Source organism: Brassica oleracea, unplaced genomic scaffold (genome assembly GCF_000695525.1).
Source record: "Brassica oleracea var. oleracea cultivar TO1000 unplaced genomic scaffold, BOL UnpScaffold01060, whole genome shotgun sequence".
NCBI lineage: Eukaryota > Viridiplantae > Streptophyta > Magnoliopsida > Brassicales > Brassicaceae > Brassica > Brassica oleracea.
The window spans coordinates 1-6,908 of NW_013617630.1; the positions used below are offsets into that span (position 1 = coordinate 1).

General features: G+C 34.3%; 1 long non-coding RNA gene across 2 annotated transcripts; it reads left to right on the top strand.

Moving 5' to 3' along the window:
• The first annotated feature begins 3,015 nt into the window (after window positions 1–3,015).
• LOC106320778 lies at window positions 3,016–4,703 on the top strand. Of its 2 annotated transcripts, XR_001265913.1 has the most exons (5): window positions 3,016–3,034; window positions 3,110–3,236; window positions 3,324–3,434; window positions 3,512–4,270; window positions 4,393–4,703. It is a non-coding gene; the product is annotated as an uncharacterized LOC106320778 (long non-coding RNA). The 2 variants fall into 2 exon arrangements; XR_001265912.1 differs by lacking the exon at window positions 3,016–3,034 and having other exon boundaries at window positions 3,067–3,236.
• The last annotated feature ends 2,205 nt before the right edge of the window (window positions 4,704–6,908 follow it).

Consider the following 6,908-nt stretch of genomic DNA (forward strand, 5'->3'; position numbering starts at 1 on the left):
CGTGTTGGATTTGGACCGGAGAGAAACAAACAAAGAAGATGGTGATTGAAAATACATGTATCTCCACTATTTTGATTACCGAAAATATAAAGTGATTCTTTTATCTACAAAATAAAAATTATAAATTTTCAAAATTTAACAATTTTGAGAATGGATTTCCGCTTTCTCATTATTTACTTGACATTTATTTTTAGGACTATTTTTTTTGCCATCTATTTTTATTAAAAGGCCAAAGTCCATAACCGAAAAAGATACAAAGTCCGAAGGTCCAACCGAACACCAACCCCAACAAACGGCCTAAATTAAGCCCACCAAGCTTAAACCGGCCCAAAAAACCCGACTAAACACATGTTGGTTTATGTATAAAAGAGAAAGACACGTGTAATCCCTCAACAGCGAGGGTTCTACGCGTCACATAACCTTCTACCTTCACCGACCCGAACTGATCGCCTGAAACTGACCGGCGCCAAAGTCGGAATCAAGCGCTGCTTTCCATACCTCCACATCAGAGATTCTTCCCACGGAGAGCGTCCATCGGCCAAGCCGAGATCTACTCCGGATCACCACATCACCCACACGGGATTTAATCCGGACATTTATTTTAATAACTTACAATCAATCACTATATATAAAATAAAATTTAACAAATGTTAGAATATAGAAAATATGATTGATCATATAAGACGAGATAAGATGCTTTGTCGATCACATATCTGGACAAGATTGTAGTTGTCAGCCCAAAATGATTTGAAACTACCTGATAATTTTATGGTTAACTATAGTAACTGAGTTACACAATTTTAACGTAGGCAGTCCAATTATTTAATTCAATTAAAATGGGTTATGATAATCTAATCCACATATAGTTAAAATGATTTATTGTATAGTATAAAAACTCAAATAATAGTTTGCTATAAGTTGACAAAAAAATAGTTGCTATAGATACAAGAAAGTACAGATTATCAAAAGTTATAATATTTACAGTAATAGATATTTATAAAAATAAATCAAATTAGGTTTCAAAACTGAAAAGTCCTACTCTTTCAAAGCAAAATCTAATTATAGTGAGATTAGTCAAATATCAAGAACCTGTTAGCCCAAATTTAGTATAAGCAAACCCAAATAACAATAATCTATGTATATTTTATTATCAAAAACAATTCATCTATAATTTTCCCTGTTTGACATAGTGTTACATTTTACACACCGCTGTATCAATTATATATATATATATATATATATAAATATTCTAAATTAACAAATTATTAGATTTTGACCCGCACTTCCGTGCAGGTTTTATTCTTTCTATACTAAAATATTTTTATTTATATAACATAATAATTATTATGTACCAATACTATTTTACATAATTTTTTGTATTTTGTAAAAAGAATATTTTGTAAACATTATTATGTAACAATACTATTTTACATAATTTTATGTTTCATTTCGAAAATTTAAAATTTATATGGAAATTAAATTAAATTGAACCTATATAATAGAGAATAAATTTTTGGGGATACTATTAGAAACAACAAAATTTATCTTATAAAAGAAACTATAATATTTTGTAATTGCAAAATAATTTTTTAGTAACGATCTTATTTGAGAAATTGCTTAAAATACACTAACTTGGATAGCATTTAAAAAAAACTCAATAAAAGATATCATAACATTTGAGCTTAGGTTTAACGATTTTTGTTTAGGATTTATTACTTAGCTGGTGAAGTTGAGTTTATAAATTTCTGTAAATAATTTTTATATATTTATAAATGTTTTGAGAGAGTTAATTTTGTCTTTTACTAATAAATTTAAGATATTTATGAAAAATGATAATAATTGTAAGGTAATTTTAAAATAGTATCAAATATAATGTAAATTTAAAATTTATTGGAATTGTGTTAATACTGTAACATTAAACCAGTTTGATAAATGTGTGTTCTTTTCATATAGAACAGTGTTGTAATATTAATGTGAAACGAGGTTTTTATATGTTAATCTATGGTTTCGGTAATACAAATATATTGATGAAATGTCACTGATTGAAGGAAAACATAGAAGAAATGAGTTTTGAATTGGGCAATTCTCTTAAATAGACCTTTTTAAGTTTTTGTCACAAAAATAGACCTCAAAAACTAAATTGACCAAAATATCACTTTTTATTTTGAAAATTTTAACTTTTGTTTATTTTTAAACCCTAAACCCCACCCCCTTAACTCTAAACCCTAATGTCTAGATTAATTAACCCTAGGGGTATAAGTGTATATTTACTTCTTTTGATAAAATATTTAAATCTATTTTGGTCTTTTTTATTTTTGAAGTCTATATTTGTGACAAAAAAATTTTTAGGTCTATCCTAGGGAATTTCTCTTTTGGAATTTAGCTTTTTCATCGTTGATAATAGGTTCTTACTGAAATCCCTTATCTTCTTTCGAGTTTGGTTATGTGTTGCTGTAATGTTTCAACTTTCCAAATTGTCCGGCCGATTTCATCGTGCTCCAGTTTTCAGTGAATATGAAATCAAAGAGAATTTACAAAGCAAATCAAATTCATATCTGATAAGAGGTAAATTTGAGATCTCGAAAAGTGAAAGTGACTTACCTTAACGAAACTTTCTCATATTAACGAAGCAAATACATGAATGTATAGATCAGACGATTCAGTTACTAGCTCCGAGTAAAAGCTGATGTCTTTGATTTAATCTATTAAGTTAGACCACTCTAATGGTAGACAAAAATTTCCTCTATATTTTACACAAAAATAGAGTAATTCTATAAAAAACTGAAATATAGAGTTTTTATTTTACTCTATATTTGGAGTAAAAAACAACATTACGGTTAGATGCACCAGATGTCCTTAAGAACATAATTTTCTCGATAAGAAAATGGAAGATATTGGAGCCGACAAACGTTCGAGAGGAAGAGAGATGTTGTTGGAAAAAACACAACAAGGATGGAAAGAGTGGAAGCGCTACATGGTTCAATCACGGTTAGATGCACCAGATGACTTGCATCTTCCCTTATTACTGCTTCAGGTCTCACCGTCCTCTGCTTCTTAAGTCTAGTTTTACAGTTCTTGGTTGAAAAACTTTGTCTCTCTTCATATGCAGGCACTGTTTTCAAAGCTACAACAGTTGGCCACCATTGCTGGCTGACAGAGAGTGATAATCTGGCTGTCAAACGAGGAGGAGTTTTGGAGTGCGTTTGAGGACGAGTCAGCCATCTGGTTTGCAACCGGTAAACACACTCTCTTCTACTACCACTCTTATGTACATCATCAGCTCTGAAAGATGAAGTCATTGATACTGGACATGAACTTCACAGTGGAGATAGCCAGGTTCGCGGGTATCCATTTAAAGTGGTACAGAACCATGCATCAGTGGTGATCAATAGAGCCATCAACATATTCTCCTCAAGAGGCATCAACCCACAAAGGTTATAATACAAGTAACCCTCTTTTGAAGATCTCTCCACGTGGAATTAACTAAAAGTATATGTGTTCTTTCAACCAGCTCGCTCCCGAAGGCGGAGTGGTTCACGGAAGCAGCCAAGTCAGCTATCAACTGTTGTGAATGAGCCTTCTTTACCTCCTCCTAATACAGACCCAAGTCCAGAAAGCCTTGGCGCTGCTGCTTCACGTCCTCTTCGGCAGGGTAACGGTTCTGGTGGTCCCTATTTATAACCAGCAGCAAAGGAGTAATGTTGCTGGTCCGCCTCCACCTAATCGACAAAACGGAAATAATGCTCCGGGGAATTTTGCATAACTGAAAGTATGTTCATGTTCTTCAAATGCTTTAGTGTCCTCATTTGGAGAAGGCCATTCACTCACTTCACCTTACTTTAGAACTGAGTGAAGTTATTTGGCAGTGGTGGTGTTTAGAGTTGCGTGGGTTTTCAAGAGAGGGACTGTACAAGAGAAGACTTTCTGGCTTGTTTGATAGTGGGTGTGCTGATTGGGTTGTGGTTAAGAGCAAGAGAACTGGATCTTCTTGATAAAGATGTTAGAAAAAAGAGGAGAAATGAATAACCGATTTTACATGAAGTTATGAATCTTCATTGGCTGAAGGAAAGAGATAATGTATTGGTACATATGAAGAGTCATCTGCTACTAGGTTGGGTACAACGAAAGCTTAGAAGACTTGGCTACAGTCAATGGAGTTGGACCATCGGTTTTGAAAGGATAACCTTGTGGGCAAGAGAAAAATACAATGGACAACTTGAGGTGGAAAGAGTTTAGTGGAAAGGATGGGGTTTTGACAAAAACACTCAAGGTACATATGTATTTTCTCTTCTTTCTTTAAGTTTAGATGCCTATCAAATGTGAATGACTTTAAAATCCTGTAGTCTACGAGGTATCTTGGTGATGATGGATCGTTGTTATGGTTTTATATAGGCACGCATTGGTATGGAACATACACCAAGAGAGTTTCTGTGCAGCTCCTCACTTGCATTGAAGATGCATAGTAGTGTCGATGCTACCAACGAGGGAGATAGTGTTGTATATGAGGAAGAGAAAGTGCAGCCTGAGTCCAGGAGCAGCTTCACTTTTAAAGAAAGATTTACAGCTGAAAGTAACATCGAGAGAAGATCTAACTAGAGGGTTAGAAAAGACGAGTACATTACTTCTTAAGGAGGAGCAGTTAACTCTGCAACCAATTAATAGTTTGTAGTTTAAATCAAGAACGTTCATGTAACCCGTTTCAAAATGGCATAAAATTTATAAACTGCTATGAGTTGATCCTCCAAAAAATAATTACAACATATAAGTCAAACATAATTTGTGGACAACAAAGATGTTCTTGATCTTATAGAAAAGGTCTGCTTAACTGAGAAAGGACAGTGTTATCAAATTGGATGTTTTAACCTCACTTTCTCCTTTCTTTTCCATCTGCAGAAGCCTGGTGGAATCATTGCTCTCGTCGATGAAGCTTGGTAATATTAAAGACTACTTCCATAGATCTTTTATCCTGACTGTTATTTTGTAAACTAATGAGACTTAATTTTTCCAGTATTTTGACCACAATATATTCAAACTTCACGTTTTAATTGACCACCATAGCTGACCATCATATCTGACCACCACGGTTAATATGCTTCACCATTTAGTTTTTAGCAAAAATTATTAGCTTAACGTAGTTGACCACTATAATTGTATAGTTCTATAAAATATTAATGAAATATTAATTATTGGTAATATTTATACACACGTTAGAAAATAATAATATAAAACTATTAATTTGTAACAAAACAATTATTATGTTATTCTCTAAACATTTTGAAAACCAAACCAAGATCGACTCAGTATATATATTGGTTGACTGGTCTGACCAGTTTAACCCGTTTAACGGGTTTTTAAATTTTTATTGTATATTATATATGTATATATACCATATGCTTTAAGAAGAAAAAAGGAAAATTTGAAAGAAATCAAATGCAAACTCGTATCTTTTGTTAATGCAGATTGGTAAAACAAAATCTTCTTGAGGGCTGGTCAGATGGCTGAACTCGACGCTAGGAGGACAGAAGTGCTTAGTGGTGCTGCAAAAAAAATTCAGAGACAAACAAGAACTCATCAAGCTCAGAAACGGCTTACTGTTCTGAGAAAGGCCACAATATCTCTACAAGCTCTATGTAGAGTTAAGCCATCTGATTTCAATCGCTCTCTTTGGGAAAGGCTGAAGCATCGGAGTGCCATGTGGGCGCTGCTGGTAAGTCGCACTATTAAGGCTCAGAGGAGGAGCAGAAGGCATAGATGAACCAGGAATGAGGTGTGGTTGTGCCATCATCCGTGGGGGCCCAGAGAAAGAGGAAGGGGTCATCAGATCTGTATAAACATTGGAGTTGCTACTGATACGATCAGGATTGTTGTCAAAAAGAGGCATTAGAGGAGAGGAGGATGGTATAGGCGGTGGTGATAATATTTGTGGAGGTGCAGCTTCCGCAGGGGCAGTGGTGGGTTGATGAGGTTGTAGATGATTTGCTGATGACATGTATGGTGGTCCAGTTGCCGATCCAGCCGAAGTGTTCCCAAGAGACATCGCCTATGTAAACCAACCTCTGCTTCCTACTGAGGATCTAAACCAATTTGAAGGTCATTGTTAGTTGTTACAGATCACTACTTACAGATAAAACCATGTACCATTACAGGAAATAAGGGTAGTAATAGCAGACGGAAAACACTATGAGTCATATATAATAGCGTTTCCTTAGCCGCTCTGACAGCGCCCGTTATAATAGGTCCGACATTTTTAATAGCGATTTTTGTTTATGCTATAGTTAACCATACAACGATAGCAAATGTTTCGTGTCATTAATTTATTTTTTAATTATCTGAAAATTTATTAAAAATAATTACTAAAAAACAATTTTTTAAAAAATACACCTAAATGTAATTCATAATTAAATAATTCAAATGAAATCAAAAGTTAATTCATAATTAAAAATTAAATTTTATTTATTAATTAAAATCAGTATACAAGTAATTAAAAAACGAATTAAACCAAAAACAAATTAAAACATTAAACAAAAAAATAATTAACCAAAACATAATTAACCTAAACCTAATCTAAGCCTCTGCCTGTCGACAAAAAAAAAATCTAAGCCTCTGCCTACAACCCTAGTTCCTCCGCCTCTAGCCTCCAGCCTCAAGCCTCCAGAACATCCGCCTTCAGCCTCCAGAACATCCGCCTTCAGCCTCCAGAGTGCTGTCGTCGCATCACCACAGAAAAAACAGAGCACGAGTTATGTTCTGTTCTTGAATCACCAGCCCTTTGTCTTCTTGTCTCGAGCCATGCTTTTTCTGATATGGAGTCGGTGGCGAGACCACCACCACCAAGCTTCTTCAGCCTCCTCCATTTTATTTAACTGAGAACACAACACAAACGCAAAACCAGAATCAGAACACTAGGA